This window comes from Crinia signifera, chromosome 1 (assembly GCF_055691185.1).
Source record: "Crinia signifera chromosome 1, ASM5569118v1, whole genome shotgun sequence".
NCBI lineage: Eukaryota > Metazoa > Chordata > Amphibia > Anura > Myobatrachidae > Crinia > Crinia signifera.
Genome location: NC_139217.1, coordinates 184,948,563 through 184,962,550, shown reverse-complemented (window position 1 = coordinate 184,962,550; position 13,988 = coordinate 184,948,563).

The following is a 13,988-nucleotide window of genomic DNA, read 5'->3' as shown; positions in this document are numbered from 1 at the left end:
GCCGCCATCTTCCCCCAGCTCCCGGGTCTCCCTGCATAATTCACCCACCCGCAAATCCCCTTACAAGACCTGCAGAGAAGGAGGGGGCGCTCCTAGCGACACACTGTGCCCTCTCTCTCCCCCACTTCCACAGACACCAGGCAGGTGAAAACTGTCTGACCCTGTAATAAAACACCACTAATCACCTGCCCCAGAGTCAGCACAAACAAAGGCAGTGAGATTGGACACCATACAGGCTACAGCAGATCACCCTGTCCACTAAGGCATTGCACAGCTGAACAATGGTATTAACCCTGAGCTGTGTGCAGGAGGCACCTATGAATCCTTCCCAATAACTCACATTGAGGGAGGTCAACACCTGTGGGACTCTGATACCCTGTTACACTGATCCTATAACAGTGACTGGGATTATATAGCAAGACGTCTACCCACCTCAACTTGCACTACAAGGAGCACAGAAGACTGAATACTTTATACTCTATCGCCCCCTAACGACCATTGCATACTGCTGAAAAGGATCAGAAGGAACCTAAAACTTGGATCAAAGCACACATCACTACTTTGCCACGCTTAAGACTGCCTTTATCTAACACTACCATTCATATCTACTGAAACCTCATCACTGCACTAATTGGCTACAATGGAAAAGTACGTGGCAAAGTCATCTCGAAGTGGCAAGGGTGGAGCCACGAGTAAAGGCAAAGACAACAAGCCCCTCCCAACCCCCAACAACAGCCCTACCGCCTCGCCCACTGCTTCTGAGGCCTCCCAAAGTACCATCCCTTCCACGTTCAGCACATCAGCCATTAACCATGCTAAAGAGATCTCGGCCATAATATCCCCTCTTCTGGATGAGAAGCTGGCAGGTCTCAAGGAGGCCATTGAGTCAGCCATCACACAGATACGTGATCAGGGCTCCAGAATCGAAGAAGCCGAGCAACGCATATCCTCAGTCGAGGACGATCTACTTACCGCCAAGGCTACAATTGCCTCCCACGAGGCCACTATTACAGCTGTTCAAGACAAGCTAGAAGATCTTGAAAATAGAAACCGCAGAAACAATCTGCGCCTGATAGGTCTGCCGGAAACAATCAAGCAACGTGAGTTGATGGAGCTGGTCTCCAGATGGCTTCCACAAGAGCTACATTGTTTACCAGCCTCGGGCGCCATGACGATAGAACGAGTTCACCGAATTGGCCCAGACAACCAATCAGAGCGGCGTAGACCCAGACCAGTCATCTTCAAATTCCTCAATTACCTAGATAAAGTGACTATTCTAAACGCCTACAGGAAGGCGGGAGAAGTACATTACCAAGGAGAGAAACTGCTTCTGTTCCAGGACTTCTCCTTCCAAGTAGCACAGAAACGCAAAGAGTTCTCGTCTATCTGTAAGACCCTCTTTGATGCTAACATAAGGTTCGCACTTTTGTATCCAGCGAAACTTAGAATTCAGATAGAGGGCAAGCAACATTTCTTCGACTCTGTCGCTGCAGCCAAAACATTTGCGGATTCGATCACCAGTGGCCCGCCAATGCTAAATAGCATGGAGAACTAACATTATTACCGTCCTGCAAGTATAAAATCGTTAGACCGTATTTTGTTATGCAAGTTTCAGTACATTTAATGCTGTTTCCAACAGAAGTAGATAGATATAGTTTGTTTTATATGTTACTATCTACCACTGCGCAGCGACGCAGAGCCGTAATCTTCTTTACGTACTATCTAATCGTTACTTTTGTTAACTGGAATAACAGGCCCTGTTGGCCTACAATTTGGGTTCACAAAATTCAAAAATTTCTTAGAACTGCACAAGTTGTTTTCAGTAAAAACATATTGCATAGGATTGTGATTTGTCACAGCATACATATGGCTATACCCCTGCTCGCTGGGACAGGGGTCGCCACTACTAAAAAGCACCCTTTGATAACTACGCTTCCACAAATAGGTATAGGCTAATATGGCAACATCTATAACACACCCAATGATCACCCGTAAAAGCATAAAATTCCTAACATGGAACGTGGAGGGCTTAAATTCTCCACTGAAAAGAAAGAAAATATTGCAACACCTAAAACGTCTCAAACCAGATGTTGCGGTCTTGCAAGAAACACACTGGAAAATAGGAGATCCCAATACTCTGAAAGACTCCTGGTTTACGGAGATCTATACTGCATCCTTTACAACTAAAAAGCGTGGGGTCCTTGTCATTGTAAACAAGTCACTACGTTATGAGGTCACTGATATATTGCAAGACGTAGAAGGTAGATATCTATTTCTAAAAATTAATATAGAAGACGAACTATACACAGTAGCCACAATTTATGCCCCAACGGGCCCCAACACTGTGTTCTACACAGATTTGTTTGTTCGGTTGCAGGATTGGGCGGAGGGACACATCATTTTGGGAGGAGACTTTAATGCCACGTTACAACAATCCTTAGACAAAGCAAATAATGCTACCAGAGACAAACCACCCCCCGCTCTAGATTTGTTAAAACGTTCACTGGAACTTACAGACCCTTGGCGGCATCAGCACCCCGTAGACAGAGACTACACCTTCTTTTCACACCCTCATCATACATCTACGAGGATTGACTTTTGGCTCATACCCACCGCTTTATTACCTAGAGTATATAATTCTAAGATTGAACCGATCGTGGTCTCAGATCACGCACCGACCTGGTTCGAATTACTACTACCCTCCCCTACCGCCCACTCCTGCAATTGGAGGTTCCCGTCATATCTTACCGACTCTCCTGACTTCAAACAATCTCTAAAACAGAATTTCCTAAACTACGTAGATGACAACATACAACACATAGATAACATAAATCTTTTCTGGTCAGCATCCAAACCCGTTATACGAGGCCACATAATAGCATATATTGCAGCCAAACGAAAGTCAATACGTACACGGTTCACGGAGCTTAGCTCAGCAGTATCTGCCTCATATGCGGCAATGCTACAAAATGACACCCCAAGTAATCGCCAACACTACCTAGACACAAAAGCCCTATATGACACACTTTGCACCGAGAGAGCGCAATACTCCCTAGACATCCAAAAACACCGATACTATAGATGGGGAAATAAATCAGGCAAGCTACTGGCCACCATAACTCGCGGTCAAAGACCATTGACTAGAATTTCACATATCATCTCAGACCAAGGTCATAACAAATCCACCACAGACATTGCCAATGCTTTTTTAGACTATTATAAAGGTTTATACTCTTCTCCCCCTGACCACCCCGCTCTTGGCATGGAGTTTCTAAAGAAAGCCACGTTACCAACCCTATCACAGACAGAGGGAGAAGCCCTGATAGAACCCATAACTGAACAAGAACTTAAATTAGCTATAAGCAACCTACCTAAAGGAAAAACTCCTGGACCTGACGGGCTAAACGCAGACTATTACAAGTTACTGTCCCCGCACATCATACCACACCTCCTGACCCTATTTAACTCCATCCTATCTGGAAATAACCCCCCTCAAGACTTTAACTCTGCCAGGATCATAGTGTTACCAAAACCTGGCAAAGATCCACAATTTGTTACTTCATATCGCCCTATTTCCTTACTCAATCAAGACCTGAAATTGCTAACTACTATAATGGCAAATAGATTACAGCTAGTCTTACCAAAATTGCTTCACCCCTCACAGACTGGCTTTGTCCGGGGCAGATCTTCGGTACACAATTTGAGGCAAGTGATAGCGGCCCTGACGAGCTCCTTGTCGACCCCGCAAGGTAGCTCCATTCTGGTGAGTTGCGATGCCGACAAGGCATTCGATAGAGTGTCTTGGTCGCATTTACTACGTGTCTTCCACCACCAGAGGCTGGGAGTGGGATTTATCACCTTTTTCCGTAAAATATATGCCCAACCCTCAGCTTTCTTAACCATAAATGGTCAGAACACCCCTAGGTTTAATTTGACTCGAGGCACCAGACAGGGATGCCCATTATCCCCATTACTATTTGACTTAGCCATAGACCCACTAATTAGAATATTCTACTCACAAACGGAATGGAAAGGCATAAGGATAGGCTCAGTGGAATTGAAGGTTTCTGCCTATGCGGACGACCTCCTCTTATATTTCACAAATCCACACGAGGCATTTCCCGTCTTTCTAAACACGCTGAAAGAATTTGAACAGATCTCAGGATTTACAATTAACAAAACAAAAACTAAGGCGCTGGCACTACATGACAAGGCAAAACTAGACTGGCCCTCTGGGTTCCCTTTCTTATGGGCAGAAAACTCACTATCATACTTAGGCCTAAATATACCGGTCAACCCAGCAGACCTATACTCCACCAATTACCCTCCCCTAATATCGAAAACATTATCAGATTTTCGTTCATGGAAGTCCCTTCCCCTCTCTTACATAGGTAGATGCCATCTGTTCAAGATGATCTCGTTCCCCCGTCTACTATACACTATTCAAATGTTGCCACTACTGATTAAAGACTCTGACCTGAGTATTATAAATGCAGCTATTAGTAAGTTCATATGGGACGGGAGGAAACCCAGGATTTCATTGTTTAAATTGTCGCAGAGTATAGCCCTGGGAGGCATTAACTTACCATGCATCAGAAGCTACATGCTGGCGGCAAACCTTAGATACGCACTTGACTGGGTACATTCGACCACCAATTACGTGAACCTATCAATAGAACAGGCATTCTGCCCTGGGATACCTCTATCAAGCTTATTACATATAAAACCATCAAATTACCCTCCGGGAGTCTCCGACAATCTACTATTGTTCTCGACCTGCAGGGCATGGCGTCTCTCCCGTTCCAGATTAGGCCTTTCACCCCACAACACAATATACCAATCACTATTTTATAATTCTAATCTGGGAATGCCTACAATCCAAGATTTACGATTGGCTAAAAGGTGGGATGAGAAGGGAGTACGTCTAATACACCATTTTCTAGATGAGGACTGTACACAAGTATTATCACACCAACAACTGAAAGAAAAATATAATGATATAGAGATACCCGTGTATGTATATTTCCAACTAAGGAGCTACGTCTCCAGTGCCTTGAAACAGACCCCAACAACTGACATCGCAAAAGGTTTAGATATCGTAATCAGATACGCTAAAAATGGGCCATGCAAGACATCTCAATTATATCCCCACCTTAAAAGACAACTAAACATAGATAATATGACCACAGGCATGGCAAAATGGTCTGCAGACCTTCCAAATGTCACCTTGCCTGCTCTCCTCGGCGCCTTCACTCGATTAAATAAAAACCTAGTCTCGGCTTCTTACCTAGAGATGCAGTATAAATTACTACACCGAGCATATTACACGCCAAAACTCAGGATGATAACGGGCGCAACAGATAACTCCAAGTGCTTTAAGTGCGCAGCTCAGGGAGCCGATCTGCTTCATTGCATGTGGGGCTGTCCGGAGGTCAACGCATATTGGCAAACAGTGTGCAGATATATACAATCCCAATATGGCATTGTGGTCACTCCTACACCGGAATGGGCCTTGTGGGATATCTATCCCACTAATAGCAACCCCCGTCTGCATTCAGGGCAGAGAATTTTCTTATCAAAAGTAGCTGCCGCAACACGCAAAACTATTCTCTCCCAATGGACTGCATCCAATACACTAACTCTGACCCTACTTCTACCGAGGATCTCCTTCTTATTCCATATGGATTGGTTGGAGATGTCACTTGATAAAGAGTTAAAGGCAAAGAAATTCTTTGCGGTGTGGTTAACATATGTTAAATCGCTGCCCCCTCATGTGAAGGACCCGCTTCGGAAAGCTGTACAATTAACATCTTGGTTTAACTTTATAACACTTCAATCGAATGCTCCACCATTCTAACTCTAATCAAACCTCTCGAGCTCCCCTTTCCATCCTAATTCAAACCTACATTTATGTTGTAATTTGCCTTATTACTGTAAGATAACAGAGAAACGCCAATGTGGAAACGTCCATACATCGTTCATTTAAATGTGTTCTTTACTCTTAATGTTTGTAACATGTTTTAGACTTTTAATTCATGTATCACACAATGCAATCATGTACACTGTTGCAGTTCTTCAATAAAATGTTATAAAAAAAAAATATAAAAAGTATTATATAATCATCATTTCAAATATAACAATTGGCCATTTTCAGACAAACAAGACTTACACACATATAAGACAAACACACCCCTTGGCGGTGAACTGGTTAAGTAATTTCATGCGGTTAGATTTTTCCGTTATCCGATATATCGGTTAGTTGGGTTAGTTCTTATATAGTAACACAGTCCCCACTATATGTGCACATTGGTTAGTGGTATAATAAACTTGTAATCCAGGAAGGACTAAATGGCTTACTCTCACTTGTAGGTTCTCCGACCATATAATTTTTCCGGTCTTATCCGAGAGGTTCAAGTGGATTGCGTATTGTAGATTGCCAGTGTCCCCCTGGTGACACCAGGGGGACACTGGCAATCTACAATACGCAATCCACTTGAACCTCTCGGATAAGACCGGAAAAATTATATGGTCGGAGAACCTACAAGTGAGAGTAAGCCATTTAGTCCTTCCTGGATTACAAGTTTATTATACCACTAACCAATGTGCACATATAGTGGGGACTGTGTTACTATATAAGAACTAACCCAACTAACCGATATATCGGATAACGGAAAAATCTAACCGCATGAAATTACTTAACCAGTTCACCGCCAAGGGGTGTGTTTGTCTTATATGTGTGTAAGTCTTGTTTGTCTGAAAATGGCCAATTGTTATATTTGAAATGATGATTATATAATACTTTTTATATTTTAATAAATTTATATTGATATATTCAGTACAGCGCTTGTCCACTCTTTTTCTTTTCTGCATTATTGTTCCACGAAGGGGTTTGGTAATCCCCCTTATGGCCCAGCAGCAGTACTGAATAATAAATCAGCGCCTAATATCAAATTGTGTGGTTTGGATGTACTATATTGGATGTTTTAGCTTAGAACAAAGTGTGTATATATATATATATATATATATATATATATATATACTGCGGGTCTGCGGACTGGCACTCTCCTTGTTGGGGCAACTGCCCTGGTGCCTGGCTAAACAATGGACAAATAAACGAAAAAGCAGGCACTCCTGGGACTTGGTTAAATGCAAAAAATTCTGTATTTAGGCAAACATGCCAAAAAGGCCAACGTTTCGGGGCAACAACGCCCCTTTGTCAAGGCAATACAAGCTGTGAAAAACGGCAAACAACAAAGTGTATGGTGACTCACCCTTAAATAAGTGGGCGACATGTCTCCAGATCCCCGCGCCTGGTGCCCGCCGTGTCCCGTCAGCAGGAAATCAAGGGGCGGAAGTGCGTCTGAACAGGAGCGCTTCCTGTGTAAGTTGGTAACCAGATAGTGGAACGCACGCGTTAAGGTTGCTATGCGCTGCTTCCTGTGGTGGGCGGTGGATAGCGGTGACAGCGGCTTGCACCCGTGCGTTGGGTGTCTGGATGACATGTTGCTGGCGAGGTGTGCTGGGAAAGAGAAGAAACAAACTGGAGACATGTCGCCCACTTATTTAAGGGTGAGTCACCATACACTTTGTTGTTTGCCGTTTTTCACAGCTTGTATTGCCTTGACAAAGGGGCGTTGTTGCCCCGAAACGTTGGCCTTTTTGGCATGTTTGCCTAAATACAGAATTTTTTGCATTTAACCAAGTCCCAGGAGTGCCTGCTTTTTCGTTTATTTGTCCATTGTTTAGCCAGACACCAGGGCAGTTGCCCCAACAAGGAGAGTGCCAGTCCGCAGACCCGCAGTACATACAGGACCTACCCAGGTCCACTGGAGCCAGGGCACCCCTTATATCTGAGAATCGTGTACTCACCTGCACATAAGGACCAAGAGGTGAAAGCCCCCCACTGGTACAGCGTTAGCAGCATACCCCCATACAAGACTTTCTTTTCCATCTTTCATTACCACTAAAGCCTTTTGCATTGAGGACATCATGACCTCCAAAAATCACCCGGTCCCCATCCCAGTCCCTCCGGTCCAGGAGCCCGTGATCCCCACTATACCTGGATATGTAGGAATGGCTGTCGACAGGGGTGACCACTATAGCTATTCTGAGGAGGATTCTAACCGCCTTTTGTTCAAATTAAGTCTGGATAACATCGAGGAACGCCCGAGTGCTGAACATCTTTATCGCCAATGGTTCAAGCTTAAGAAACGTGAGACGGACTTTCTACTCCATGGAGTTTCCCTCTCCGACTATCTGAGGGAGAGGATGATACCACGAGGGTTCAGGGTAAGGAACACGCCGACCATAGGGCGACACAACCCAGAGTTTTGTCGCAAATGGATCGGCATCCTCAACAAGTGCAGCCACGACCTGATGCTCCTAGTGGTGGAGGAAGCAGGTCGCGAGCTGCACAAAACAAAGGACCTGATCCAAGCTCACGAAATCAAATTCAAAACCATCCTCAGCACCGACACCAGCACTGACTGGCTAGCCAAGTTACAGACTGAATGTGATAATTACCAAAGCGACCTATTGAGGTTCAAACGTAACAAACTATCCATAGTCAGGGAGGACTATGAACGAAATTCAGTATACAGATGGCTGTCAGGAGGAGGTACGGATGGACAATCCAACTATACCCCATCCAAGTTTAACCCCAGACGCAGAACCAGAAGTGCTACCCCGAGAAAAGCCCCCCCCTCTTCCAACAGTGATAGCGATTTCCTCATTGATTCAGATGCCCCCGACTCTGCCGTCCCTTTAGGGAACTCCCAACCGGTGCCCACCTCTCAAGACACCAGAAGAAGACCAGGTCGACCACCCGCAGGGGAGGACAGAATCAGAGAATCCGTAAGAGTGAGAGACAAGCGGAATCGCTAATACATAATCTATCCAACAGGCAATTTAGTGACATGGAACTCCGAGTACTGGACCTGGGTTTATCGTTCATTCCCACCACCCCCTATGACGAACTAACTTGGAAAACTGATATTTACCGCTTCGGACGTAAATTGAGATTGCAGGAATTTTTCCAATCACATCCGTCTACTGGGGACCCCGACCAACACCAGAATTTCATCAGCTCACGCAGTAAATCCCACTTTGACCCCCAGTCTCAGAATCCCTCCATATCCTCCTATCTGAGATTACTGGACTCTTCAGTGATCCGATACCAAGAGGCCCCTCACCCCACACACAACAACCTAAGCCGTGAAGAACGTACAGCGTTACGTGACCTGTCCAATTATCGAGATGTTATATTCCGACCGGCAGACAAAGGTGGAGGCACTGTCATTCTAAATCTTTCAGATTACATCGAAGAAGCTAATGCCCAACTGGCGGACGAGTCGGTGTACCAGAGATTAACTGGGGACCCTACCAACCTATTTAAAGAGGAGCTAGACCGCATCCTGTCAACCTCACAGGAAAAAGGTCTCATCTCTCAAAAACTGAAGAAGGCCCTCACTCAGGACCATCCATCTGTCCCAATCTTCTTCACTGTCCCCAAGATTCACAAATCTCTGCATAAACCACCCGGACGCCCTATTATCAGTGCACACAACTCCATATATCAACCAGTCTCCCAGTTTCTGGATACCATGGTCCAACCATTGATAATCAAACAGTCATCTCACATTAAGGACACCACAGCCTTCCTCAACATCTTAGCTTCAACATCCAATATTCCTGAGGGAGCTCTACTGGTCACAATGGATGTGACCAGCTTGTATACCAGCATCCCACAAGAGGAGGGACTGGAAATCATGAAAAGTTTCCTTATGAACAACGACATGCGTGACCTGGATTTGGACCTATTCATGACCCTCATGAAACTGACCTTAAAAAATAACTACTTCCTGTTTAATGGCCAGTTCTATTGCCAAAAAAGTGGATGTGCGATGGGCAGTGTCATCTCGCCATCCTTCGCCAACATTTATATGTTTCAGCAGGAAAAGGTCATGTTTTTTGATAACAGAAACATCGGTCAACACATCTTAACCTTCACCAGATATATTGATGACCTGTTTATGGTCTGGACAGGTGGCCAGGACAAATTGGTATCCTCCATCGCTTCCATCAACGCACTGGAGTCCCCCATCAAGCTTACCTACCAGTTCTCAACCTCTGAAGTAAATTACCTGGATGTCAAGGTCACCCTGAAAGAAGGCCGTTTTGTCACCAATATCTACACGAAACCTACCGACAGGAACACTCTGTTGAACTTCCGGAGTTTCCACCCTCGACCTCTGAAAACCGCCCTGCCCAAGTCGCAAATGATGAGGGCCGCCAGAATTACTAGCGACAGGGACAAATTGCCTGAGGTTCTAGACTGTTTTGTCTCCAGATTCAGAGACAGAGGATATGCTTTGAAACCCCTATTGGAACAAAAAGAGGAAGTCTTGGTAATGGACAGGAATCGCCTACTGGAACCGCAACACGGTACCCAGCCCCCGAAGAACAAGGAAGAAACATTGCCATTTGTCACCAAGTTCAATGTCACTAGTGCCATCCTCCCCCGGGCTACAAGAGCATTGTGGCCTATAGTTAAGACGGACAAAAGTCTCCCCAGTCTGAATACCAAGAGACCTATGATCTGCCACACCAAAGGCAAAAGCATCAAAGATGCAATAGTGCACAACGACATCACAGGTTTCTCCACCTCCACAAGCAGCAAGGTTAATTTCTTAACCCGTGCACCAGGTTGTTATAAATGCTTGGGGTGCACCACCTGCCAGTATATGCTTACCGGCAATAAGTACATCCATCCCATCTCTGGGCAATCTTATCCCATCAAACATGTGGTATCGTGCCAAACTACACATGTAGTATATGCCATCCAATGCCCATGCAAACTCATATATGTCGGCAAGACCGTCAGATCTCTGCGGGAACGTATGGCCCTACACCGGTCAGCTATAGGGCAAGCACTGACTGGCAAAGGTAATGAACAACCGGTGGCGAAACACTTCCTCCAAGCCAGCCACAACCTCTCAGATCTGAAGCATATCATCCTCGATCACATTCCCCCCTCTATCAGAAGAGGAGACAGGGACGGTAACTTGATGAAGATGGAAACCAGATGGATCCATCGACTGAATACTGTGAAGCCACATGGCCTGAACGACCGGCTAACACTATCAGTGTTTTTATAGGTCCACCACTATCCATTGGACACTAAGGAAGGACCCGTTTAACCTCTGACAGCTCAGTCTGATCCTTCTATTCCGTACCAGAGACACGTGATTCACCATTCTCTTTCCTTTCCCTAACAGGACGATTTCCCCAATTACAGGAATAGTAATGCTGCAACATACCTACTGTTTTACCCCATATGTCACCAGCTGGTGGTGGCACTGAATGCCTGACTAGGTGATTTACCACCCATTGGAAACTTGTGGTCCCCTACCACACTCTCCAGTTTTTCTGCTACTCATAGCCCAAAGTTAGATACTTGACACCGGTCTTCTACAGACCAGGGTGGTTTATAGCACCAGCGCTGCACTTTTTAATCTTCTTTTATTAATTTCCATTCCTTACTTTTTAATACCGTTTTCACACCACATCTGGATTTCACCAATCCTTTTATTAATGTCTCACGCGTCATTCAGACGCCCCTTCTCCTGTCCAGGGGATCTTACTTATTGTTAATGTTCCCACATTAATACACATTTTGTTTCTTCTCTTTCCCAGCACACCTCGCCAGCAACATGTCATCCAGACACCCAACGCACGGGTGCAAGCCGCTGTCACCGCTATCCACCGCCCACCACAGGAAGCAGCGCATAGCAACCTTAACGCGTGCGTTCCACTATCTGGTTACCAACTTACACAGGAAGCGCTCCTGTTCAGACGCACTTCCGCCCCTTGATTTCCGGCTGACGGGACACGGCGGGCACCAGGCGCGGGGATCTGGAGACATGTCGCCCACTTATTTAAGGGTGAGTCACCATACACTTTGTTGTTTGCCGTTTTTCACAGCTTGTATTGCCTTGACAAAGGGGCGTTGTTGCCCCGAAACGTTGGCCTTTTTGGCATGTTTGCCTAAATACAGAATTTTTTGCATTTAACCAAGTCCCAGGAGTGCCTGCTTTTTCGTTTATTTATATATATATATATATATATATATATTCCATAAGGCTGGCACTCACATCTGGTCTGAATGATTTATGCTGGGGTGACCATCCAAGGCCATAGGTTTTGTTCCAAACCATATGGCAAATATACAATCCAAAAGATGGGGTCACTCACCAGTCTTGTAGTCTTAGTCAAATAGGTTTATTCAGACAGCATGGCAATGTAGGTATCTACGTTTCGGTCCTCCTCTGGGACCTTTGTCTTACCAAAGGTCCCAGAGGAGGATCGAAATGTAGATACTACCTCCTACATTGCCATGCTGTCTGAATAAACCTATTTGACTAAGACTACAAGACTGGTGAGTGACCCCATCTTTTGGATTGTGTGTATATATATATATATATATATTTAAAAAAAAAAAAAAATATATATATATATATATATATATATATATATATATATATATAGTGCATTGTGCCGGCACTCAGCTCCAATGTGGGGTCTCTGGCCCTGTGCCCTCAGTTAGCGTTGCAGCCTTGGCTGCCCGGTATGTATATGCTTGGGGGGAACTGCGGCACTCGGGACTTGAAGTAAATAATAACTACACGTAGCCTCACAGGGTAGAGTTGATGTTTCAGCCGCGGACATGTAAGCTGTTTTGATAAAAGCCGTCTGCGGCTAAAACGTCAAATCTACCCCATGAGGCTACGTGTAGTTATTATTTACTTCAAGTCCCGAGTGCCGCAGTTCCTCCCAAGCGTATATATATATACTGTATATATATAATCCCACAGAAAGAAGACACTCAGGAGACTTTTAGATGAAAGTGAAAAAACTTGAAAACTTCACTCACATTTAATTCAAAAGGTTAAGTCAACGTTTCGTGGACTGTCCTAATCATCCAGGGAAATGGTTAACATAATCTATGACATATAGGTGAAAACAGGGTGCATGAGAGAATGTGACCACAATAAAGGTACCCATACACTAGTAAGATTTATCTTCAGATCTGGCTGGTTGGAACAAAAACATGGTTATGGATGAGTGACAGTTTGTCAGTTTTCCAGCATTTCCAAGCAAATGGTCAACTGTCATTTGCTCGCATCCATAACCATGTTTTTGTTCCAACCACACAGATCTGCAGATAAATCTGCATGTGTATGGCCAGCTCCAGTGGCGGATTCAGGGGGGGGGCACCTGGGCACGTGCCCCCCCTGTCATTTTATTTTGTAGCTGAGGACCAGGGCTTTCCTACAAGCCCAGCCCCGTGTCTCTAGCCCCCCGGGAACCGGAGATATCGCCTGGCAAAGCTGTAACATTTTTTTTCGGGTGCCGGATGGCTCCCCGACAGTCGGGATTCCGACAGTCATTACTCCGACGTCGGAATCCCGACTGCTCCCTCGTGGGGGTCCACGACCCCCATAGAGGGAGAATAAAATAGGTGGCGAGCGCAGCGAGCCCGCAAGGGGCTTCATTGCCCGCAGCGTGGCGAGCGCAGCGTGGCGAGCGCAGCGAGCCCGCAAGGGGCTTCATTGCACTCCCCCCGCTGTGCAGTCGAGATTCCGATTCTGATGACTGTCGGAATCCCGACCATCGGGGATTTATACCACACCCTTTTTTTCCCCATAGGATAATATGGGACCCGTCAATTCCAACCCCCACCCGGTTCCGACAGCTGCCAGTTCTCCCCCTGGCATCACAGAAGCTTGTGGTTGATCTCTTTTAATTCCAAATCGCTGGGCCTTCAATATGATACCAGGCTGGTCCATATTGGTCAATCGGTTCCAGAGATATTATGTGTAAACCATTTTTTTATTTTTGAAATGTAATTTCATGGCTGTTCATGTTCTTTGAGGGCAGATTACTCTGGAACCAAACGTTCCAGTTTCACTGTACCAAAATCATTTAAA